This window comes from Miniopterus schreibersii (genome assembly GCF_964146895.1).
Source record: "Miniopterus schreibersii genome assembly, chromosome: 8".
NCBI classification, from domain to species: domain Eukaryota; kingdom Metazoa; phylum Chordata; class Mammalia; order Chiroptera; family Miniopteridae; genus Miniopterus; species Miniopterus schreibersii.
This window is the reverse complement of record NC_138109.1, coordinates 5,876,169-5,901,461: the sequence shown is the minus strand read 5'-3', so window position 1 is coordinate 5,901,461 and position 25,293 is coordinate 5,876,169. Positions and strand designations below refer to the sequence as shown.

General features: G+C 49.5%; 1 protein-coding gene across 3 annotated transcripts in view; it reads right to left on the bottom strand.

Moving 5' to 3' along the window:
* The window catches only part of CTNNBIP1 (catenin beta interacting protein 1), a 42,309-nt gene extending 18,990 nt beyond the window's left edge, over positions 1–23,319 (bottom strand). Inside the window, exons 1-3 of one of the 3 annotated variants that reach the window (XM_081144967.1) lie at positions 23,032–23,221; positions 12,790–12,883; positions 4,363–4,447 (exon numbers count right to left, since the gene is read on the bottom strand). The gene's annotated coding sequence lies outside the window, so the exon portion shown is untranslated. Of the gene's footprint in view, positions 1–120; positions 233–4,362; positions 4,448–12,789; positions 12,884–23,031 lie in introns of all 3 variants that reach the window. The other 2 variants (XM_081144968.1, XM_081144966.1) reach the window with 2 other exon arrangements.
* Between the last annotated feature and the right edge of the window lie 1,974 nt (positions 23,320–25,293).

Here is a 25,293-nt window from a genome sequence, read left to right as displayed (position 1 = left end):
AAGAGGCCAGCTCCCGGGCTGGGCTCCAAAGAGTCCCTCAATGGGGACAGGCGGGCCCAGGGCTGTAGGACACAAGACCCACCCAGGCTCAGTGCCAATGCCCTCACAGGCCCACCCCACCTGTCAGAGAGCAGCTCCTGCAGGCAGCAGCTGTGTTCAGGTGCAACAGGGACCTGACCTGCAGAAAGGTCCCAGGAGAGAAGTCTCAGGGTTTCCCCTCCGGAAGGAGCAGCTAGAGAGGAAGCCAGGCGTGGAGGGGTTTAGATTACATATTTGTAACTCCTGGATGAGTCAGAAATAACGCAGCAGCTGGTGGGGGTGGAGCCTCAGCAGCCCTAGTGCCAAAGAGCTGCGCTCGCTTGAAGGACCAAGAGCACTGGGCTGGTGGGTCAAGAACACTCCTCACACCATCCATCCCTCGGGGCTTGCAAGCCCTGGACCAGTAGGCTCTCCCAGGCTGGGTGGCTCTTTTGGGGAGGGAGGCTCTCGGTGCAAAGGGTGGACTCAGAGATGTGCCAGAGCCCTGAATAGCAGCTTCCCTGGAGGTCCCCTGTCAACTGCTCAGTCCCCATAACCTAACAGGGGCCCTAGCCCTAAAAGCCCACACAATAGGCCAGAAAGCTGACCAGCTGGGGCTTAAGTAGCAGCTATTTGCCCCATATGACATGATCCCCTTTCAGGGACTTCCCTTCTGCCACTAAAGCCCCAGGCTCCTGAGTCTACTGTCTACCCGGCTTCCACCTCCTCTGGGTGCAGAAAAGGCTGTAACTAATAACCAGTACCTGGGAAAGAACAGTACCTGGGAAAGAGCATCTCTGATGGGAGGCAGCCCTCTGCCACCCCCGAGGCCAGGTGTGTAGAGTGCAGGGAGCAACCATAACTTCCCAGTACAGCTGAGTGGGAAACTGGGCTCTGGGATTTCACTTGTCACACTGACCCCTTCTCATTGCCTTCCACTCCACCACCCCACCAGCATGATCCTTAAAAAAAGCCTGAACAGATGACACCACTCCCAGTTCACCCTACCCCCAATGCATGCACAGTCTTTGCCAGAACCCCAGGAGGCCCGCAAGGTTGGCCTGGCCCCCCTCTCCTCTCTCCTCCCCTTGCCGCTCTGCCTTCCTGGCCCCAGTCTGTTTCTAGAACAAGCCAAGGAGCTCTTTTCCCCAGCAGCCTTTGCACTGTGTCCCTGGGGCCTGGAACTGGATTCTTTGCATCCTTCATCTCACTCAGACGTCTTCCCGGGAAGCCTTTCCTGCAGCACAGCCAAAGCAGGGTCTGTGCCCCTCTGCAGCCCTTTCAGTTACGTAGCCCTGCGTTGTCCCAATTTTATGAAGGCACCTTGTTGGAGCACTTGCTTTTGTCTCTTCCCAGCCTGACCAGGAAACATATGCTTTGCTTTCCTGCCACCCAGCACCATGCATGGCCGGTGCTAGGAATACAGCCCAGTGGCTGAATGCAGTATGGAGATTAGCCTGTGGTAGCCAAGCTTCCCCATCCCTACAACACCCACGCCAATTTAGGGCCAAATGTCATCGTGTTGAAAGAGACCAAAATACCTAATCCAGTCTCCAGAACCACACTGAGCTTTTCCAAAGGACTCTTGTTCCTGAGTAGTTTGTGTGCAGTGGGCTACTGCGTACTCCAAGGACACCTAAAATGCTCCAAGAAGCCTCCAAACTGGGAGCTAGGGCTTCCAGGAGTAAAATCTTCCAACTCTGTCCTGTGTCCAAGGGCTAATGTGGTCAGTTAGCTCTCTCCTTGTGAAAGACAGCCTGGAAGACAAGTGACCAGCCACTAGATGTCACTGCACACAAAAGAACCAGTGTTCCAGTACCACACCATCCCTCAACTCTCCCAGTAGGCCCAGCAGGCTCAAGCCCTTACTCTGATCCTACTGCCACAAACCACACCCAGTCCCAGGTCCCACAGCAAGATCTAGTCATTCATTCAGGGGTCAGCTCTACTGGGTGCTGCACATCCCAGGAGCTAGGGGTCCTGGCTTCACTGTGGTTGGGAGCCCCTTCCTCACTGTCCTTTCCTGACAGCCAAGCTTCCTCCAACAGAGATGCAGGCTCAGAACCAACAGGAGTGTGTGTGTGTGCGCGCTATTTTTTTACATGTGGTCTATTTTTCAGAATTTTGCTCTGTCCAACAGTCCTACCCCCGGCACCCTGCACAGACAGACCAGCATCATTCCATCTTCTGCCACCACTGTGGCCCACCCCCAGGGGCCTCCCGTACTCATGCAGTGATTACTGGGGGGGGGGGGGGGCTGCAGGGTGTTCAGGGAGCCTGAGTCTCTGGGGCTGGGTCACTCCACATCAGCGCACTTCCCTGGCAGAGGCTGCTACTTATCTGTCCTTCCCTGCTTCGGGGAGGGAGATTGTCACTTCTAAAAATTACGATCTTCTAGGGTTCTCGGGCTCCCACGTGAGCTGATCCACCCACCCTGCCTCCTGGCAGAGAGAACACCCAGGGCTGATCCGGGGCATAACGTGGCCAGTGAGCCCCCACTGCCCCTTCACGCTCCCATCTAAACGGACTAGGCCTTCACAACTGGTTTACATAACTTCCAAACAGTCTGCAGCAAGGGGCCAGTGTGAGGAGAGTGAGTAATGAAGAGAGTCAGCCATAATAACCCAAGCAATGGCACTCAAGCCGCTGGTAGGCTGCACGATATTAAGGTATGCTTGCATTTGGTGCCCATCTAAGCAAACAGGCTATTAGATTTTCACCACCATTCTGACAAGCATCAGACTAACTTCCTTTGAGATTCTTACTCCCCTTGTAGAGATCAAGAACTTATCTCCATTAAAATGTGTTTCAGTTACACAAGTCCAAACTGCAACTAATTTAGACTCATCCATTACTCATCCTGCCCTCAGCCTTATGGGCCAAGGTAACCACGCTTCTCAATTCGGGTCTCCCAGCTAGTCCCATCAATGTCCCATCATCTAATATAGTGGCATTTTCATCTGATATCCTAAGAAAATGTGTTAACTGCCCAAGTAAGAGACAGACTTGCTCCCTCTCTTAAGATATGACATTCTGGAAGCTAACTAGGGAAAGGCATAGATGAGCTAAAAAACAGAAAATGGAAAGAAACAGCTATCAACTATCCAAATGAACAGTGAGGGGAGAGGCCTAAGGCCATATGTCATGCTATAGATAAAAGTGGAGGTGATTCCAAAAAATTATATCTGATTGAGACAAATGCAATTACAGAAACTGAGGTACATACATTCACTGCAGACACAGGCATATTCCTGACTCCCCACGCGCCCCCAACACTCCTGTTGGCTCTGAGCCCGCATCTCTGTTGAAGGAAGGCTGGCTGGTAACGGAGAATGAGGAAGGGGCTCACAGGGAAGAATAAGAAGTGACAAACGGGGCTGTGGCCTGAGAGGCCACCCTGCACTCTCTGGGAGACATCCTGCCCAGCCTCCGCAGGGACCTAATCTCTACCAGCACATGCATCCAGCTTTGAAGCAGCGGATCTCACTTTAGAGGAATGGAGAGGTAGTGTGTCAGGGCCGGGCACGCAGGACTGCTGAATGGTACATGCAGCAATCAGACCCATTATGATAAACTACTTCGAAAGCTGGCTTCCCTTTGACAGGCACGTGTGGCCCTGAATACAAACACAGCCACCTGCACTCATTTTTATTTATAAAGTGAAGCTAATGCTGTTTGAACACCCACATTTATATAAACTGAAATATACATTTATACCCAGGGTGATCTTGTACCTGCTTGGAAAATCCTGAGTAACCCTAGGCGAGGCAGGACAGTAGGGGGTCCTTTAGATACACAAGCCACCTCTGCCGCATAGGTCCCAACACTTGTCTGTTGTTTTGTCCATTTAAAAAAAAGTGATACGTTATCTTGACTTGGGGTGGTGAACACACAATACAGTGTACAGATGATGTGTTGCACTATTGTGCACCTGAAGCCTGAATAATTTTGTTAACCAGGGTCACTCCAATAAATTCAATAAAATATAAAAATAAAAATAAAAAAGTAATATATTTTAAATGCTCACATTTTAAAATGTACATTTACATTTGTACAATGTTTACATTGCATGCAAATACAATGCCATATAATTGTGCTATTCATACAGCTTCTATAAAATAGTCTTCAGAGACTGTACCCATCTTAATAGCCTGAAAGCAACCAGCAGCGCCACGGCACTCACCATGGGAACCCACCCTCTGAACGAATGAGCATTATGAAGGACGAAGGAGGGGGAAACGAGACGCACTAACTTTGCTGTCAGCCTTGAGACAGTACCCAAGGCCCCCTCCCAACACCGATCTACAGCCATATCACCAGCCATCCTTCCCCCGAGGTCCTTACCTGCTTCTGGAAATTAACTTCAGGCAAACGGGTGCTCAACTGTGACAGGCGGGCTGTGGCCAGGGAGAAATAGGAAGGTGCGGCCCTGCAGAAACACAGAACATAGGTCATGGGAGGAGCCAAGAGGGCCCCAACGGCTGCCAGACTCCAACCTGGAGCACACACCCCGTGCTGACAGATACAGGACCGCGGGTGGGGAGCTCATAGCAACAGGCTCTGCCACGGTCCAGAAATACCTGTGTGTCTGGCCAGCCCAGGGAACCTGCACCAACATCTCTGGGATAAGGTGCTGACTGCGGCTGTGCTCGCCTGTCATTTCCAGCTAAAGCAGGTCAGCACACACCCTTCTCCCCTTGGGTTAGTCACCAAGTCCAATTGAGAGCTGTGCTGGGAGATGTTACGGACCTGAGCGAGTCACTCCAGGGCAGCTGACCAGCAAGTCCCACATCCGCACGAGAGGGTGCACCCTCCAAATCTAAATATAAGCAGGTACAGGTACCTGGGCACTCTGCCTCTTTTGTGCCAGATATGTATTGTGTCTGTGTGCTTGGTATATGGAAACAAAGACTAATACACAACACAGTGCAGATCATTTACAACCTACTAGCCTGACCACATGTCCACTTGTGCCAAACACACCTCTTCCAGGAATCAAAGAACACTGTCTTCTTGTCTTTTGTCTCCCCCACACAACCACATCGTTCAGGCCCTTTGCAGATTAACTTAACAGAAGCAGGGACCAAGGCCAATAGGCGGGAGACACAGGGGAGGCAAGCAGGGGTCGTCAGGGAGACCCGCTCACTGATTGCCTCCTGGTCACCTCTTCTGCTGTGACATGGACCTCAGAGTAGCGGGGTTCATGTCCTGCAGTGAGGACAGGGTGTGAGGACAATACTTTGAGAAATCTGTGCCAAGGGAGGTACAGGACCAAGGGGAGCTTTGAAACCCTGTGTCTTCGAAGATTTCTGCAAAGAAAGCTACTTGTTCATCCAAGGGGTTAAAGAAAACACGTTTTCCATAAAAAATGAGGTTTCAGACACAAAGATGCAGCTCCACCCTCTGGGTCTCTGTTCTGCCTGTCCCTACACCTAGCGATGGCCCTGGGATGGAAGAGCTATCAGCCGACACTGCCACCCCCTCCCCTTCAGACTACCCCTGTGGGGACAGAGGTTTATAGTGATTAACTGCTCTTTCATTCCTCTAGATATCAAAGCACCCAAATACCAAGGGCCCCTGGGGAACTTTCTACCCAAGGCCCCACATTCCTTCAGAAGGAGATGAAAATAGACAGCCTTCTCTACTTCTGAAGGGCTTTAGTTTCTTCACCTACCAAACAGCCAGTGAGCCTCCTACTGTCTACAGGGCTCGGGCCCTTCCAAGGAGCAGAGAAGAGCTTTGTATTGGTGACTTTAAGGGGAAGGAGGGCTGGTGGGCGCAGTGTGGGGTGTGAGAAGAGCGGAGTATGATGGTGACTCCCAGGAGGTGGGCTGAGCAACTGAAGGTGGGCGTTCCTACCAACCAAGATGGGGGAGACACAAGTGGAGCAGTTTGGGGGAGAAACCAGGAGTTAAACTTTAGATAGTTAGAGCCTTCCCATCTCTAAGCCTCAGTCTCCTAATCTATAGAATGGAGGCAGCAATGGTACCTGCCTTAAGTGCTGGCTGAAAATTAAATGAGATGACACATAAAGAAAGCACTGAGCATAGTGCCTGGTACACAGCAAGCACTCAATAAATATTAGTTACTCTTACTAGTGATAGATCAGACAGCAACACAGGCAATGTAAAGAATGATATTTTTGCTACAGGATATTTTTGTTTAAAAATAAGAATTCAAAGGTTTAAAATACTCCAGCTTCCTTTCCTCTCTTCTTCCCTCCCAGTTCGCCCACCAGCTCCCAACTGGCTCAAAGGAATGATAAGGGGTGAAGAGCTACTGGGGGTAGGGGAACAGGACCTAACTTCCACGTTTTCTTCATGCTGCGCCGAATCCCTGGTTTCTCAATCTTTGGCAGTACTGACATTTTGGACTGGATAACTGTTGTGTAGGATATTTAGCAGCATCCCTGGGCCCTGCATAATACAGTCATGTTTCAGTCAATGACAGACCCCATATACAACAGAGATCCCATAAGATTATAATAGAGCTAAAAAATTCCAATCGCCTAGTGACATCGGAGCCCTTGCAATTACACAAATACCAGTGTGTTACAAATGCCTACAGTATTCAGTACAATAACATGCTGTACAGCTTTGCAGCCTAGGAGCTGCAGGGGAAGAGTCTGTCACTCCCAAATATGTCTATTTGGCATAAGGATTATTTTAGGCTGGTTAATTTTAAGAAACAGCAGACATGGGAGAAGCTCTGAAAACCAAGTAGAAATTACTCTTTATAAAACACATTTACATGTGTAAGGGAGATCTCCATTTGTACCAGGAACTGGGGATGACCTTATCTCTAGAGACTCTTATCAGTGCACAAGACTTAAATTGGCATAGCAACCCTGCCCTAGTTTACTGTGCTTTTCTGGTAACCTCCTCCCTCCCCCAACATTTGAGCCCCCCTCCCTCAACATCTTTGTCTTCAACTGAAGACAGTATCTAAGGTGGTGGCTTTCACCATTTGGGTGAGTTACTTAGTTTTCCTGGGTCTCTCCAATGTATACAGGAAATATACATGTTATTAAACTTGTTTGGTTTTCTTCTGTTAATCTTTTATTACAGGGATGTCTCAGCCAAGAATCCAGAAGGGTAGAGGAAGAATTATTTTTCCTCCCCTACAGAGCAGTGGGCTACACCATATAACCTAGGTGTGCAGGAGGCTGTACCATGTGGGTTTCTGTAAGTGCACTCTGATCTCTGCACAACAAAATCACCTAACAATGCAGAACATATTCCTATCATTAAGCAGTGCATGATGTAGATACAGTAGCACCACCACCTTGGTTGTGACAACTGTGGTCAAAAAAGGGGTTCTATGGAAAATAACCTCACAGGTGATCGGATGTAAATTAGTAAGTGGGCAGGTCATGGTGGGAAGTTAAGCCATAAGCATGTACCTTCTTTAGTGAAAGGTTTTCTTTGCCTTAAGCAAGCCCCGTCCATTGTTTCTGTGCACCTAGGTTAAACCACCCTCAAGAGTCTTGTTAACGATCCTGTAATCCCACCCCCACCTTGCTTTCTCCCACCTTTATGCAATCTTCCTCACATTCCCTCCTTAGCTCCAACAGCATAAAAGAAGCTGCAGACCGTCATCATAGGAAGCATTTTTCTCAGTCTGTTGAGATCTTGCTTCCAGGCATGTCCTTTGTTTGGCTCAAATACATTTTTATAAAAATTCTCTACAGGTTTGTACGTTCTTACATAGACACAACCAAGAATATCTCCAACATGTTGTCATGTGTCCCCTAAGAGGCAAAGTCACGCTGGTTGTGATCACTGCTTTAAAGAAATAGCTTACATTTTCTAGCTTACTATTGGCCAGGCCTTGTTCTTCATCTTCACTTATGTGAAACTGTTCAATCTTCATAACAAACATCTCTATATGTTTTACAAGTGAGGACACAGATGCAGAGAGTACCTCGCCTGTGACCACCCAGCTAGTGTGACCTACACTGTTCTGGGGCAGGAGTCAAACCCGAACTATCTGAGCTCTTACCCCTACACTCACCTGCTCTCCAGTATACAAGTAAATGGATAAAAATGAGCTCGGAGCCAGGAAGAGGGGGCCAAGACTGAGGCCTGATCTGCAGCTCTGGCTTGGAGTCCCACGCAAGGCGGCACCTCAGGTACTCTAATGACATCAAAACTGGGGCACCAGAGAAAATTTTCACAAGTTCCGCTCTTAGTAATTAAACTGCAACCTCCCAGACTGTATGGCCTCATGAGCAACTGCCTTAATTAATAAATTCCACATTTCAGCCTCCTCAATCCAGAGCTGGGCTCAACATTCTCGAACCACGCTCCAGCAGCACGAGCAAAACAGGTCTAATGATGGCCCTGCGAGTCAGGGAGTTTGCAGGACGCAGCACCATTTTTAGGGGATGAGCTTGGGATTAAGAATTTGTCCTGAGGTCACCAACCCAATTCAAACCTGATCCAGAGCTCCTTCCTGCTCTGTGAAGCCAGCAACACTGCAGAACAATAATTACTGTTGCTGCTATAGCCTTTTCCAGGGGCCAGGCACAATGTCAGTCACGTTCAGCACACTGTCTCATTTAATGTGAGTTCTCACAACAAGCCTGCATGGCAAGAACCGTTTTCCTGTTAAAGATGAGACAACTGAGGCTCAGAGAAGACAAATAACCTGCTCCGGGCCATGGAGCTAATCAGTGACAGAGCCTGGACTAGAATCTGTGCTTTCTCTCCATCCTATCAGCCCCTTCTGGCTCAGAAATTTATAGATGCATTAGCCATTTTAATTAAAATGAAAATCTACTTTACAGAAAAAAAGAAAGCCAGAGCCCCAAACTACTGCCAATCAGAAAATAAGATAAGGCAGCATAACAACCAAATACAATGAATGGTCCTTGACGGGATGGGGGGGGGGGGAAGAGTCATAAAGGCCATTAAAAATTTAATAGGGAGTATTTATTAGATAATAGTAATGTGTCAACGTTATATGTGTTGAATATACTGATTATGTTGTGATTATGCTGGAAAGTATCCTGGTTCCTAAGATACAGGCTGAAGTGTTTAAGCATGAAATGCCTCGATGCCTGCAACTTACTCTCAAATGGTTCAGAAAAAAAAGTGTGAGTGTGAATGCGTGTGGAGACAGAGAATGTGTGAGCAAATCCGACAAAACGTTAACATTGGTGAATCTAGGTAAAAGGCATAGATAGGGGTGTTCATTGTACTATTTCAACTTCTCTGTAGATTTGAAATCAAAATTAAAAGCCGGGAAAACATTAAAAAGCCACTGGGGAGTGAGGAGTGGCAGTGGTGTCTGCATATCTGTTTCCACCTCCAAACTGGAAGCCTTCTGAGGGCAGGCCACAGGCTGGTCTGAAGGCCTTCAGAGGCCCCAGGCAGCCTTATTCTCAGAGACAGATCAAAAGGAACCCATCTCATCAAACAGAATTCTCATATAACTCACAAGAGTAGAGGGAGCTGACATATTTTTTTCTGGTTTCCAGTATTTTCGTGGCCCCTCAAAAAACCTCAGATCCTTGTGGTGAAGAACCTGGCTGGATGAGACAGTGTTGCCAGTCACATCTGTGCTAGATTCACTTGGGCACCACGAAGGAAGGCTCCCAAACTCAGGATCTCCTTTCCTCAGAGAATCTGAGACTCGGAGGAACTGAAGGCACTTGTCCATACATGTTATATATGTTGATGTAACTGAACTGGTATAAGGCATCTGTTTAGAACTTCTGGTATAAAAAATGTATTTGTGATTTTGGCCTGATTTGTAGAAAAAGTTACCCAATCTTACTGTCTCTTTGAGTCCTGAACTGAGTGAAACCCACCGTTTTACAGCTAAGAAAGAGTACTGGTGGCCGCTCTGACAGCTCTGAGAACAAGGCAAACGGGAAGGGAACCTGGAGCCTGAGGAAGTTTCTGGCTGCAGCAGGGCACTCCCCATCCTGGGCAAGTCATTAGCTCCACAGTTCTGACCAAGGGACATGCAGGTGGTGGTTTTATCTCCTCTTCGCACAGTAGGGGAACAGTGACAGAAGGAAAAAAGGCATCTTTTGACCTACTTTAAAAAGATTCTTTTTCTTCTTCCCAGAGAACAGCTGGAGCCCTGAAACCTGGCCAAGGCAGGGAGCCTGAGACCTGAATTCAGGAACCAGCGGGCCTACAGAATCCCGCTCCGGATGGTCCTCTGATTCAGTCTGACTCGTGACCTTCGGACTCTGGCAGGTTCCATGGGGGTGGGTAATGCAGACTCCAGAGCCCTGGTCTATTTATAAGTGAATGTAAGGGCTGGAAACCCCAGCTTTCAAGTGGATGAAATGGCCCTACCTCCATCCTGGGCACAAGGCTCCCAGGCTGGATCACCCTCATGGGCCAAGCACCTGGCAGTGCCAAAAGCTCACCCATGCCAGCTAGTGGCAGAAGGACCCTTTTTCTCTCCTGTGACCTAGGTTACCGGCTGAGGTACCCCAGCATGTGACAACCCTCCTCCCCCTCACCAAGAGAAAACTCCATTTGCACTGCTGGTCAGTGTTCTTAGGGAGTTTGCTGAAGTCAACTTGAGGATGGAAGGACCAGTTCCAAGCCGAATAATCCCAGAGAAGGAGCCTGGCCAGGAGGTTTCACAGACCTCAGGTCACCTCCAGAAAAGGATGCCAGAATGTGCATTTTGGCCCATCACCTTCAACCCTGCTGCCCAGGGCTATGTCAAATCCTGTAGAGTCACCATTTAAAATTCTAATTGGGAAATTTTAAAGTCTGTTTGTTTGTTTTTAAAGAGGAAGGGGGGAAAGTGACACAGTGCTATTTATTTATCAGGAGCTGCAGAAGGTTCCTCCACTGAGAGCCATGTGGACACATTCACGCTACCCTCGTTCTCACAGGGACAAGCCTTGCCCTCAAAGGCAGGCCCAGGCATGGCCTGCGGGGCCCTCCCAGTGCTCACGGCAGGCTGGCCTGCCCAGAAATCACTGCCCTCCCCAGCTCTTCCCCCTGGTCCCCACTCTCCCTCCATTAAAGTCTCCTATAATTGGGTCAAATAAATAAGCCTCCTGAACCTGATTCACTGCAGCCCCTCAGAAGCCCAGGGCCAGGAACCTCCAGCTTCCTATTGCAATAAGTAGGTCATTAAATCAATGGGGTTGCCTGCAGGGCAAGAGCTCGGCCCCCAGCTGTGCATGCCCCCAGAGGGACAGGCTAGCAGCCACTTGGCCTCCAGAGCCAGCCACCTGCTCACTGCCCAGCTCTGGGGATGGCTGTCCTCAGGACCCTGCTGACAGGCTCTAGGTGCGGTCTCCTGGGTAAAATGCCTATAAACTCTTAAGAAAATAGGTTTTTGTCCTGGCTGGGTGGCTCAGTTGGTTGGAGCGTTGTCCTGTGTACCAAAAACTTTCAGGTTTGATTCCCAGTCAGGGTAAATACCTAGGTTGCGAGTTCCATCTCCGGTCAGAGTGCATACAGGAGGCAACGATGGATGTTTCTCTCTCACATCAGTGTTTCTCTCCCTCCCTCCCTCTCTCTCTCTCTCCCTGTCCCCTCTTTCTACTGTCTAAAAATCAATAAACATATTCGTAGGTGAGGATAAAAAAAAGAAAATAGGTTTTAGGGTTACTGCCTCCTATACTTACAGGCTTTCAGCATACAAGTATGTGCTAATTTGCATAAGAATATAGGTATGTTTGTTTACCTCTAAAATACCCACACCATTGCTACTGCTTGCAAGGATTCATCATACTTTCAGCGTCACACAGCCATACGCACTGTTTGTTTGGATAACTGCTCTGCCCTACTACACAGGCAGTGACCTTCCCTCTCCTTTCCCTCCAGCTCCCTCTGGACAAAAAATAATCCAAGGAAGGAGGAAACCTCCCCTAAGAGGCTGCCGAAGACTCGGTTTCCTTCCTTCCTAAATGTTGAACAAGCTGATAATCAGAGTCAAAAATATTTTAAACAAAGACAACTCCAGAACCTACAGGCACTTATTCCAGAAACTCGCTGGGGGAAGCAGCGTGAGGACGAGAAGTTCTGAGGGGTCACTAAACTTGTACAGCAGAAGGCAAGGACAGTGGTGGCAGGAGGTTAGGTGAGGAATGACCAGAGAAAATGCACATGCTGCTCTGATGGGAAAACAGAACACCTAAAGCAGCAGGAATCCACCCACAGCCACCTGCAGGGTTTGCTCCAGGCCTGGGCCACAGTGCAAAAGCTCAGACATGTGGATAGAAATGGAATGGAGGCCACAGGGGCCGTGTGAGGGCCACAAGAGACTGTCCCCATTCTCAATGGGTGTAGGCATAAACACCCAGACAGGCGCACCCAGGGAACCAGTTTAGGAGCCAAATCCTTATTACCCATTTGTAATGACATCCCGATTCCCAAAGCAGCAAAACCATTAGTCACCGAGCCATAGAAAGGCAGCAGAAGCTTCCGGCAAAACTGGCCTGTTAGCACTCCCCTGGCAAAAAGACTCCTGGTTTATAGGCCAGCTACTCACCCAAGACTGTCACATTTCATAAAATGAAACCCAGGAGTCTTTCACAATCCCATGTCCACAGAACCCAAGCAGAACCTGACTCTTGGAAAACCCCTACCGGAGAGGAAAAGCCTGTATCAAGCGAGGTCCACGAGGGCAAGATGAATTACACTGCACATCAGCGCGACAGTCTCCTGAGGATGACGACTCCAGTCTCAGAGAATGAGACTTCCTTGCAAATTTACTCGGAACACATAACTGATCATCAGAGCTGTTAAAACAAGACAACAGGCACCAGTGCACACCGGTTCTTACCTGCTTCTAGAAAAGTCACATGTTTGCCAAAAAGATACTCGATCATAAAAACGTCCAAGTCCAAAACAGAATAGCTCATCCAAAACAGAAATCCCTAAGAGAAAGGGAAACAGGTGACTGTGTATGCCATAAAAGAAGGGGCAAGAAACCAGAAATCCCGGACAATGACCCGGGAGAGCCAGACAAAGCCAAATGAACTGGGACAAAAATAACTTCCAGATGGAACAAGGTTGGTGTTCTTTTCTCCTCACCTTTTTATTTTGAAAAATTTCAAAGCCACAGCAAAGCTGAAAGAGCAGCACAAGGAACAGCCCAATACCCGCCCCGAGGGCCCCGTTGCTGACAGTGTGCCATGTCTGTCCCACGCCTCTCCATGTGGTGCAGATGTGAGCACGTCTGCTGCTTAGCCTGAGCACCTGTGAGAAAGTTGCGGATATCATGATACTTCGCTAAGCGTCTCATGTCTCTCCTAAGGCCGTTCTCCCGCAGAGATCTTTTCACCCCCGCGGAACTTCATACTGGCCCAGTAGTAGTCTCTGATGTACAGCCCATATCCAAATTTCCCCAGCCCCACTCCCCTCTTTGGCCTTCACCGATGTTTAACCCAGGACCCAATCAAGGATCTCAGCTGCACTTGGGTCCCACGCTCTTTCACCTCCTTTAGCCTAGAAGGTTCGCCAGCTTTTCCTGGTCTATCACAACACTAACATTTTCTAGAGCCCAGGACCATTGTCTTTAGGATGTCCCACAAGGTGGATGTGTCTAATTGTTCCTTAGATTAGAGTAAGGTTAAACATTATGGCAAGAAGCTGTTACAGCTAATGTTGTCAACATCCCGCTGGAGGAACACAATGCCGGGTTTGATACCTTGGTTGTGGAGCAAAATTTTAACTGTAGAGAAGAGAGATTAAGTATATTAGACGAAAACACAGAAAAAACAGTGGGAGAAAAGAATATGAAGCAAAACCTAGAAGTGATAAAAGAAAAAATTTAAAAATCTGATTATATAAATAGCAAACTCTCTGCATGGAAAAAAAACAATATAACCAAAAGAACAATGACAGCCAGGCCAGCATGGCTCAGCAGTTGAGCATCAACCTATGATCCAGGAGAACATGGTTCGATTCTCAGTCAGGGCACATGCTCGGGATGCGGGCTCAACCCCCAGTAGGGGGCATGTGGGAGGCAGCCGAGCAATGACTCTCTCATCATGGTTGTTTCTATCTCTCTCCCTCTCCCTTCCTCTCTCTGAAATCAATAAAATATATATATATATATTTTAAAAAGAACAATGACAAATTGTGGAAATGTGTGTAGTAATATACATCACAGCTATAGGACAAACTTCCTTAATATATAAATAATACCTGTAGATCAATAAGAAAAAGACTGCCAAGCCAAGAAAGAAATGGACAAACAATACAATAGATTGTTCATAAATGGCTCTTAAAGATGAAATCATGCTTTATTTCCTCATAAGGAAAATGCAAATTAAAATTATAATAACATGCCACTTTTCACCAATCAGATTAGCAACAATCAAAAAGTTTAAGAATTTCTGCCAGGGTATCAGGGAAATAGGTATTCTTGTACAATTTTAGTGGGTATATAAAATGTTAGTATCTCCACGAAGGGAAATTTGACAATACTAAAAACTGAAACAGATGTACCCTTTGTTCTAACAATTCAGCCTGTAGGAATTGATCCTATGGATACACTTACCTCTCTGTGTGCCTGTTTACTCATCTGCAAACTGTCCACAATAACAGGACGTAGTTCATAGGGTTGTTGTGAGAAGTGAAGGAGTAGATAGATATAAGTAAAGCACTTTCAACAACAGCCAGCGCACAGGAAATGCTCAAGCGGTATTAGCTGAATGATGATGGTGGTGGTGGTATACAGAGTCCTAGTATTTATTGTGAAGTGAAAAAAAGTAAGGTGCAGAACACTGTATTACAGTGTGAAAATAAAATAGTGCATGTCAGGCCTGTGTGTGGTCACACATGTGGCATGATCACTTTTACATGTGCAGAATGTCCCCGGTTAAGATGCACAAGACGGCTAACAGCAGTCTCTTCCAGGGATGGGAATCCAGGGAAGAAGGAAGACACATTTTCTTCATATAGCCTTTTGAATTCTGTACAATGTATATGCATTACCCACTCCAAAAAATAAATAAGTAAATGACTCTTTTAAAGGAAATGGAGTGGGGTAAGAACATGAGAACAAAAGAAAGATTTTTCTGGTTGTCGGCCAGTCCAGGGCAGGGCCTGGTATTGAGCATCCAAGCTCCACATCACTGCTCACAGGCCTGAGGAGACTCCTCTCCCAGGAGATGGAACGTTAGGGTGGGCAGCCAACGCCTGGAGCAAACGTAAGCCGATGGGCATGTGCTGCCTTGCAAGTGGCAGCAGCAGCTTCACGCCAGGTGGAAGGACAGACACTTGTTCTGGCAACTCCACTCCACCCTGTCCCACCATGAGCTCTGGAAGGAAGGCTGCTCCATGCAGGAAAGCAAAGCCAGGGCCCTGGACAGATGCCCCCACAGCCAGCTTGCTGGCCTATAGGCCCAATCATGTCTCCTAAAATCACTGCACCCCCGTCTTCCTGCAACTCCAACAATGGGCTGGAGGAACACCATGTGCCTTGAAAGGCACCGGGCAGTGCCAACAATGGGGACAGACACGGTGGTGGTGAGGGGCGTTGCTGAACAGCCTCTGCCTCAGACGGGAAGCTCCCACGGGTCTGAAATCACAGCGTAGCCGGAGCTCACCTTAGCAGTTTCCCTACCTCACCTCTTGCTCCTTCCTTTGTAAATAAGACTGGATCATTCGGGGGCCCTTAATCACCACTTTACCAGCTTAAAATCCCCAATCATCTTGGCAGTACTCAAGCTTCAGGGATTTAAAGCAGGCTCCAGAGCCTCCAACCACACACAGGACAAACATAAAATTACAAATGGACATTCAAATGCCCTCTACCTGCAGAGAACAGAAGAAACCTAGAGGGTCCAGAACACGTTTCAGTTCACATTCCTGCAGCAGAAGGACCATCTGCAAGGATGAGGGTCAGGGTGGATCTGTCAGAAGTCAGGGCTGCTGGGCTGTGAGGCCTTGGTCTGGGCAGGGACGTCAGGGCTAACCCATCTCCTTGGAACCTGGGTCCCTGGTTTGCCTAGTGATTTAGCAGGAAGAACAAGGGTGGGGCTCACATTGTGAGAGGTGTTTAAACCCACAAGGGACCCTGATCCCCACAGGAAGCTACGCTTGCAGAATCCAAGACTGCAGAACAAGGCGGTAACTTCATCTGTCTCGGGTTGTTTTCAGTTCAGGGACATGGACCACAGAATTCCACAGCAGGAAACATGTGGGTTGGATACTCAGGAGATACTCAGGCCTGAAAAAACCTTAATTGGAGCTGGTCTCCAAAAGCCTCCCACCCAGCTCTCCACGTGGGAGAGGATATGAAAGTGGGTCAAGTTCTCCCAGATGAACTGGCGTCCCCCTGTGGGCTCCAACCACACTTGAAGAAGTCCAGGGACACTGAGTGACCCAGTCTCCTTGCCGAGCTAGCCATTTCCTCTCGATCAGATGCTGAATGATTCTGGGCCCCCCCAGACTGAGGGGGCAGCTGATTAGCACCAGGAACGCAGGGACATGTCAGGGTCTGGGTGAAAGTAACATTGCCTGGGAGCACACCCCGCTATCCTGGCGCCTTCCTCTCACTCCAACTGTGGGTAGATGCCTCTGCCAGCCCTTTGCCCTCTCCACGCCAGTCCTGGCTGGAAGGAGACAGGAACACTGTGTGCTTTCTCATGAACTGTTGGGCCTCCCCGACCTTGCTCTTTGAAGTGACCCTGAGGCCTGGTGCTGGGCAGACTCAGGGAAAAAAGAACCTTCCCCTACCCTACTCTGTTTATACTGACCCCAAATGGGGGCTCGAGGACACAGGTGTCCACAGGCATCAGTTCTTTCAGGAACCCCATGAGCATGCCGGAGAACACTGAGCAACTAGGCCCACAGCCCGCCTGCCGCCATATACCTGTTTTCCAAAGTTGGCAGAGAGAGGCCTATCAGGCAGGGAGAGCATTCTGGAGAGACAAGGTCTGGCAGTCATTTCATAAGAAACTCACTAGACTGGTGGCATAACTTCAAAAAACTTTGGAAAGAGCCCACCGCCCAGATCTTGAACTCACTAGACTTGAACTCCAGTAACAAAGGGTTAAGGCCTTAAGCAGAAATCAAGTTCTTACTAACCACTGCCACCAGGTGCTAATTGTTTCTAAAGATGCCCACACCAAGAGCAGCTTTTGTTAAGTGTGGCGCAGAAGGGCTCTGATCTATTAACTCTTCCTTTGCTCTTCTGGGAAGCCAAACAGCCCCTCCACCTAATGCCATCCCAGGGCAGGTACCCATGGGGGCTGATGTGTACATCTGGAAATGATATCCTGACTCTCCCCGAGAGTTCAAAACACTCACCAACACGTTCTTCCTTCATTCACACGACTCTGACTAGATAATAAGCTTCTTGGCCCTCGACTATACGGGAAGAATTCTCTTCACCCTGCTCACCACTGAACTCCCAGTGGGGCCCAGACTGCAATAAAAGCTCAGTAAATATTTATTAATTGAATTAATGAATCATTAGGAGGGAGGGAAGGAAAGACAAATGGAAGACTGCCATCCCTCCTTGGTATCTCTGCGTTCTTGGCTTTTATTATAAAGACATCAGAGGCAGGATCAGAACCCAAGCCCTTTAACCCCTTCTCTGCCCTGCTGTGAATGGCCCTCGATCGTGTTATGCACAGGTACTTACAGAAGCTTACACAGTACAACACAACCGTGTAGAATGGAGAAACACTCCCGACCCTCAATTGTTAGGAGACTTCAGGAGGAAAACAATGTTTTGGTCCAGCCATGCCCATCACGGGAGGCCACCTTTCCCTCTGTGGGCTGTTGCCTTCCCCCTTTAACAAGGCTTTGTGGAGGATCAGGGCCTAATAGGTCTTTAATAACTGAGTATAACAGCAGTTGGTGCTCAGCGCCCTTTCATAAAAGAAGTTCAAAAGCACCTTGGCTCAGACATCATAATGCCCCTGCGAGCTATGAAGGTACAGGTATCATTATCCACACTTACAGTTGGGGAAAGTGAGGCAAATGGAGGTTAATTAGCTTGCCCAAGGTCAGAAGAGACAGGGAAAGGGCGGAGGATTCAAACTCTGCAGCAGCCAGTGCGCTAACTCCGGACCCTAACAATGCCACCCACGCCAGGCTTAAGGGAGATTTTTTCCCTTCTCTATTGTTTCAACTAAGAAGCAGCATCTAACATGGTGCTCAGAGCTCACGCTCAGGAGCCGTACATGCTTCCGGGGCTTGAATCTGACTCTGTTCCCCACTAGCTTGACCTCAAACCAGTCATTCAACCTTTCTAAGCCTTGGCTTCTGAACAGGTAAAATGGTGTGCATCTCAGAAACTACAGTGAGGATTAAGTGAGACACTGTGTGTGAAATGCCAGTATCATTCATTTCCTCATTCTCTAAATGAGCACATATCACTCTTATAATAAGAAAGCAAACCAGTTACTTGAGACAAATGTTTCGCCCACTCTGTCTAGTTTTTACAAGGTTACAGATGACAGTGCCTAACAGGCATTTCGGATCCTGCCAATGAAATGCCCCAGGACCCTGAAGGTGACTTACAACACAGAAGTCCTATTTGATTCCCACTAACTCCTGCTGACCTCTCAAGGTTAAGAGCAAATAGCATTGTGGCCACTAACTGACAAGGGGATGCCTGAGCGAGGATTTGAAAAGCCGGCCAACTGCACGCAGTCTAAGGAGGCCAACTCTGGATTCCTGGCAAGCTGAAGCCCTTGGTTTGAAATGCCATTTCTCTGAGTGCTCTGCTGAGCTGCCCAACTCCACTCAGCCCAGACCAAAGATAGCCGATGCTTTCTAGGTACCACTGTGTTCCTGATCAAGTGACCAAACAGTGACAGTGTGGCCGGATCCTCTACAGAGGGCCTGGTGATCCTTAGCAGGAGACTGGAAGAGAAGGGGGTGGGGGAAAGCTGCCCAGTCAATCTTGGTATACCCCCAACAGAGACACTGTGTAGGTGTCCTTGGTGCACACCTGAAGAATCACAGTAAAACCCCAAGGTTACATTAGAGTCAATGGCAAGATAAGCATCTTTAACTCACACAGAAATGAGCAGAGAACATAGGACATACCCGTGTATAGGATGAGATGCTAAGCGCTGGCCCTCTCATTCATTCAACTCCAGAAATGTTTATTGATTACTTATGGACTCGGGGAAAAGAGGGCTCAGTGGAATCTGCAGGACATAGACACATACCTGTACCTTCACTAACCTGGCTGATAGCCCCACATCTCCTAGGTACCTCGGCCATAAAAGGGAAGAATCTGATGGAAATAAACTCAACGCTGCTGGCCTCCTGGCCTCCAAAAGCCTTCCCAGTACAAGGAGAGCACACTCACTGCTCTTCCTGGTGTCCTGCTCTTTCTCCCAGGAGGGACCACCAGGAAAAGTTCCTGCACAGAGACTTCCCACTGTTCGGAATTAAAGAGTAAAATCCAAACTCCTCACTGTGGTCACAGATCCAGCCCCTACCAACTCCTCACCCACCTCGTTCCAGCCCCACGGGCTTTATTGCTCCTGCTGTCCTCTCTGTCCATCCACCAGGTGTCTATTCAAAGTCACCTCCTCAGAGCTAGCTAAAGTTATGACCTAACCCCCACTCTCGTCACTCCCCATCTCATTGCCAGTTTTATTCTCCCTGTATATCTTTTCGCCATTCTAGGTTATTCTTTTCACTTGTCTACTTGTTTACTATCTATCTCACCCACTACAACATAAACTATATTAGACCATGTATCTTGGTGATCTTGTTTTTGGCTATATCCCCAGCACCTGCAGCAGTGCCTACACTTAATAGGTGCTCAATAAGTGATTCATTTTAACAAATATTTACTGAGTACCTACAAAGTTTAGGCACTGAACTATAATAGCAGACAAAAAAATAAAATAAAAAAGACAAAATCTCTGCCCTCAAACAGCTTAAATTCTGTTGGGAGATAAGATAAATAAATAATGGTGAGATAATGGCTGCTACTTCAGCCAAGCAGGCACTCAGTGCTCGGTGCTGTCCTAAGCATCTGATAGGTATTACTTTATTTAACCCTCCCAACTACTTCATGAAGGAAGTATTATTATTTTACAGATGGGGAAACTGAAGCACAGAGGGGTTTAAGTTACTTGCTGAAGGTCACACAGCTCACAATGGCAGAACCAAGATCCAAATCCAGCAGCTGTTCCTTGTAGGCAGGGCTGGAGAGAAAGCAGGCCCATCAAGGAAGGGCTGCCCTGTTCTGGGAGCTCAGTGAGATGGAGGCTGCTGGGTTTACCAGTGTTGCACACTGGATGAAGAGAAATCTGAAAGGAAGCGTGGTCTGATGAAAAGACAAGGGGGGACAAGGGTAAGGACACCTGACTTCTAGTTTTAGGTGCTGTGAAACACCCAGGCACGTCAACCAACACTTGATGAGTTTACTTTTTGTATAGGACACTGACTGAGGCGCTGTGAGGGATGCGAAGATGAACCCAATAGAGATCCTGGCTTCAGAAAGCTTAGAGTCATGCACGTACACATGGAGCTGAAATAGAGATAAAAAGCGGTGGGTGCCATAAGAAAATGTACAAACTGCTATGGAATTTCAAGAGTTATTCAGCCTCTAGGGGCCACAGGTGCCCAACCATAAAAGGGCCTGGCCTACATAACCCCAGAGGTCCTCTAGTTCTGACGCGTTCTGACAGCACAGATTTGGAGGGGCATGAAGATCAAGTTTTATTCTGGTTAATGGTTCAAGTTCATGGCCACTGAACTTGTTCATGCTCTCCTAGCTAAGAACAGTTCCAATTTCTTTGGGCAACATCTTACAGCAGCGGAAGGGCTATAATGCTGTCATTTAAATAATGCAGCTAGACATGGGAACAACGCCTAGTGTGCTCTGCCCTCCTCCACTTGGAACTGGCTTTTAAACCCACAAACCCTCTTTCCATCAAGGAGGTGGTGACCCTTCTGTGAAAACATTGTTACATGGGGGGGACTGCTCCCTATTCCCCTTGTTCATGTCTGTACCCCTAGAGTCTAGTGCAGTACCTGACTCACAACAGGTACCAAGTAAGGTTTGTGGAGCTAAACCTGAACATGGTCAGGTCTAGAAATTCTCTGCTAGACATAAATCACAGGCAGTGTTCCCTGAAGTTTTGCTTTATAGCCCTCAGCCTCTCCCAGGGGAGCAGACTGGTTCTACTGCTTCACTTTCAATTACCACGCTGGTCCCCCAAGCCTCCATCATCTCTTGTCAGGCAGCTGCAATAGTCTGTCTCCCAACTGGTATCCCTGCTTCTATGTTTGCTTCTTTTTTTTTTTTTTTTTAATATGATTTGAAGAGAGAGAGGGAGAGGGATAGAGAGATAGAAACATCGATGAGAAAGAAACATCATCCATCCGCTGCCTCCTGCCTCCTGCACACCCCCTACTGGGGATGAGACCCGGCATATGCCCTGACAGGGAACTGAACTGTGACCACTTGGTTCATGGTTCCACGGCCAACCACTGAGTCACACCAGCCAGACTCTATGTTTGCTTCTTACTAGCAGCCAGCACGATCTTTGAGAACTTAGATTTAGATCTTATTACCTCTCTGCTGAAAATCCTCCAATGGCTTCTAACTGCACTGGGAATAAAATCCAAACCGGTTCCTCCCACCTTCACAGCCCTTACCGCTACTGAAATGATTCTGTTTGCTTTGTTTGCTCCCTCCCAATTAGAATGTTAGAATGTCGGCCACAGGAGGGCAGGAGCCGGGTCTGCCTTCACCACTGGAACCCCGGTGCTTGAATGGCTCCTGCCACATAGTAAGCGTTCGCTACTGAATGGATGAATCTCTATCCCATAGAGGCAACTTGTATTTACAAGGACCACAAACTCCACCCGGAAACCATGAATGACACACTGGCATTTAACAGCTGGCACCTTTATTTATGATTCAAAGTCCTGCTTCAAGTCAGAGGAAACTTGGTATCTCTGGATACTTTAAAAGTCCAAAAGATCAATATCATTTATGGTCTAAAGCCAGGAACTAGAGCCCAGCAGTTGTAGCAGGAAGCGAAGAGTCCAGGCGCTTGGGAACAGAGCCTGGGAGCAAACTCCCGCTTGCCTCCGGGTCCCTTAGCGACTGCCTCAATGTACCCGGCAGTCACCAGGCACCCTCCCCTAAGTTCTGAGTGGCAGGAGACAAAAAAACTAACAGCTATAGTTTACTTAGATCCTCAGATAGGAGGTGCTGCAAGCCACACATCTCATTACTCATAAAACTCTTGATTTGCTGCCAGCACAGGCCTCCTGGGCCTTCCCAAGGGCTAACCTGACAGCAGGCACTGCTCAGACAAGTTCAGCACACGGGAGGGAGGGAGGGAGGGAGGCACGCGGGGCCTAACAGGCTGGGTGTCCAGAGCTATGTGTCTTGGTTGCCAAGTTCAAAAAGAAGGAAGGTGGTTGGGGTGGGGTGGGGGTGGGGTGGGGGTGGGGGGTGATGGAAAGGGGGGAGACGTGCAGTTTGGGGCTCCAAGTGGTTAATTCTGCAGGCTCACGGAACAGCTGGCCCTACCGGTGAGGCGTGTGCTACAATGTGTACCCGCCGGGACCCCTCGCGGGGAGAGGAGGGACCGGGAGACGACAGTTCCGCCAACTGAGAGGGAGGAAGGGCAGCCCCGGGCCAGACCTCGGCAGCACGGACTTGGGGGAAATATGGAGGAGCTCCAGACACGGGGTCAGGATGCTGAGAGCGGGGCTCAGGTGAGGGCTGAGGCAAGGGGACGCGGGACCTGGGGCGCTGACAGACGTGACAACCGCGCGGACGCGGCGAGGCGAGCGACAGGGCGGGCGGCTCGGACACCTGTGGAGGCGACCCCCGGGAGAAGGTGAGGAGCCCCGCAGGGTGGTCTTCGGCGGGGGCGGGCGGCAGCGGCGGCCCGGAGGGGCGAGGAGGCCTGGCCCAGACCAGGGCGCCGCGCCGGGGGCCCGGCCGGCGGGTCGGAGCGGGGTCGGGGGTGCCCTCCGCGGCCCCTCCCCGGGAGACAAAGGGCCGGCGGCTCCCCCGAGCCCAGGCGCGGCGCGGGCCCGGGCGCTACGGACGCGGGCTGGCCTCGGCGCTTACCTGGGCCGCCCGACCCGGCCGGGCCGGCGTGGGCTGCGGGTCCGTGCGCGGCGCGCGGCGGCCTGTTCCGGGGCACGCTCGCCCCAAGCAGCCGCGACGGCAGCAGCAGCAGCAGAAGCAGAAGCAGCAAGCGGGAGCGGCCACCTCAGCCTCCGCCTCCCGCTCCGTGAGTCACCGCGGCGGGGAGGGAGGGAGGCGCCAGGCCGCCGGGGGAGGGACCGGCGAAGGGGGCGGCATCTGGCTCCGCGCGGGCGGTGGAGACACGGCCACGGCGACGCCCAGCAGAGTGGCGGGGGCCGCGGAGGGCCGGGGCGGGGCCTGCTGTAGGGGGCGTGGCCAGGCTGGGCGGGGACGCTCATTGGTTACATAGGCCAGTGAGGCGGGAGCTACGGGGCGTTCGGGGGCACGCATTGGTCGCCTGCAGCAAGGGGCGGAGCCGGCCATGGACCCCCCACACACACCGGGCGGGGCCACGAGATGGGCGGGTGGAACAGGGTCGAGAGTAGAGGCTGAGCGGCGCTCGGAGCGAGGGGAGGGGCGGGGCCGGAGGTGGGCAGGGGGCGGGGCCGGGGCCGGGCTCGGAGGAGGAGGCGGCCTGGGGGCGGGGCCGGGGTGCAGGACGCAGGGGTCGCTGAGAAAAGCAACTTCGCGTGCCCCTCGCTGCTCCGGGAGCACCGTGAGCCCGTAGGAATAATGGTCCCTTCCACACCCGGGTGTGTGTTTAGAAATGGGAGCTGCCGGGCCGGGCGGAGGCCTTGCTGAGGCCGGTGTACCCCGGACCACGGAAAATTCTGAATGGACCAGGTGGCGAGACCTTTAGGGGCGCGGCCTCCCTGAGCCCTGGAGCTGGGAACGCCGCTGCCTGGGAAGTAGGCCCGCTCTTTAACTGGGGGCTGTCCAACCTGGGGCCCACGGCACCCAGAGAGCCCGGGGATGGGCCTCGTGGGCCCCTTAACCTTAGAATATCGTGTGTGTTTACGAACACCAATGAGTGCATTTTTCTAGAGGAAAGGGGTCCATGATTAAAATGTTTCTATAGGGAATCTGACTCTATCTGGCTCTCTCTGGAGAGAGTATTAGGGAGAAACAGCCCTTTATGGGCAAAATGTAAATTGCTTTGAACACCCACCTTCCCTTTGAAAGGGACACGTGTATTTGCTGGTCCTTCCAGTTTTTCAGCCCACACAAGTGCAAAACAAAACAAAACAAAACAAAACAAACAACTTACACATTCAAATTATTTTTATGTAAATGTTGATATTTACATAAAAATGAATTACACAAATGAATTAACATTGAACAAGTCACTTGCTATTTAAGACACAAGGTATAAATATTTTTTAAAAAGATATATGCTTAAGAAGTAAGGTGGGAAAGGAATGCACAAAGTGAAAATGTGTCAGTGTGAAATGGACGCTTTTCCTTTCTTTCCAGATTTTCATAAATATATTGATCTTATAGTTCAAAATTATAGTAAGTTCATCAACACAGCCAGTGCCTCGACTACCCCATGAGCTCAGAGCTGGAAAATTCTGCATTTCTAGATAGCAGTATTACTTCGGGACTGAATCAGGCACCATCCATCTGCAGGATCTTAAAATGAAACACTGAAGGCTTAGGAGACAGGGAGCGTCTGTTTTGATAGCCCAGTACCATCCCTTCTCCTTGGGGAACTGCTCCTCTCTCCTTTCTACCCCATGGTGCTGATGAAGGTACCAATTATAGTATCTACATTCTTCCCTCCACAAAAACAAACAAAAAAAAGAAAACAGGGAAGACGTGGCTCTCAGGCTGGACCAATCTGAGTGCTGCATCCTCTTGACGACTGGCTGAGTAGGATATGACCCTAGCTAAGCCTACTGGAGTTCTTCCCTAAAACCTTCTGAATTAGAAATGAAGGGGAGTTCTGTATTTCCTACTGGATCCAGAACTATAAGGATGTGACCTCAAAAATGTTAGCATCATCCTCCACCCACCACATGGAAAATTGGGAAAGAATGAGGCCATGCTACTGGACAGAAACAAGAATTTGGAGGGAGGGAAGGGGAGAGGGAGAAAAAAGGAGACCCCTAACAGTGTGTTCCACGGTTTCAGTAGACCTGGCACCAGCTTTGCTCACACCGTCTCACACTTAGTAGGTCCCCAAATCTCCCTCTCCTCCAGTGCTTCCCCCTTCAGTAACTGGCACTGCTCCACAGTTGCTTACAACTTAAAAGAGTATCCTTGACACCACTCTCTCCTTTACCCCTCATATCCAGTCCA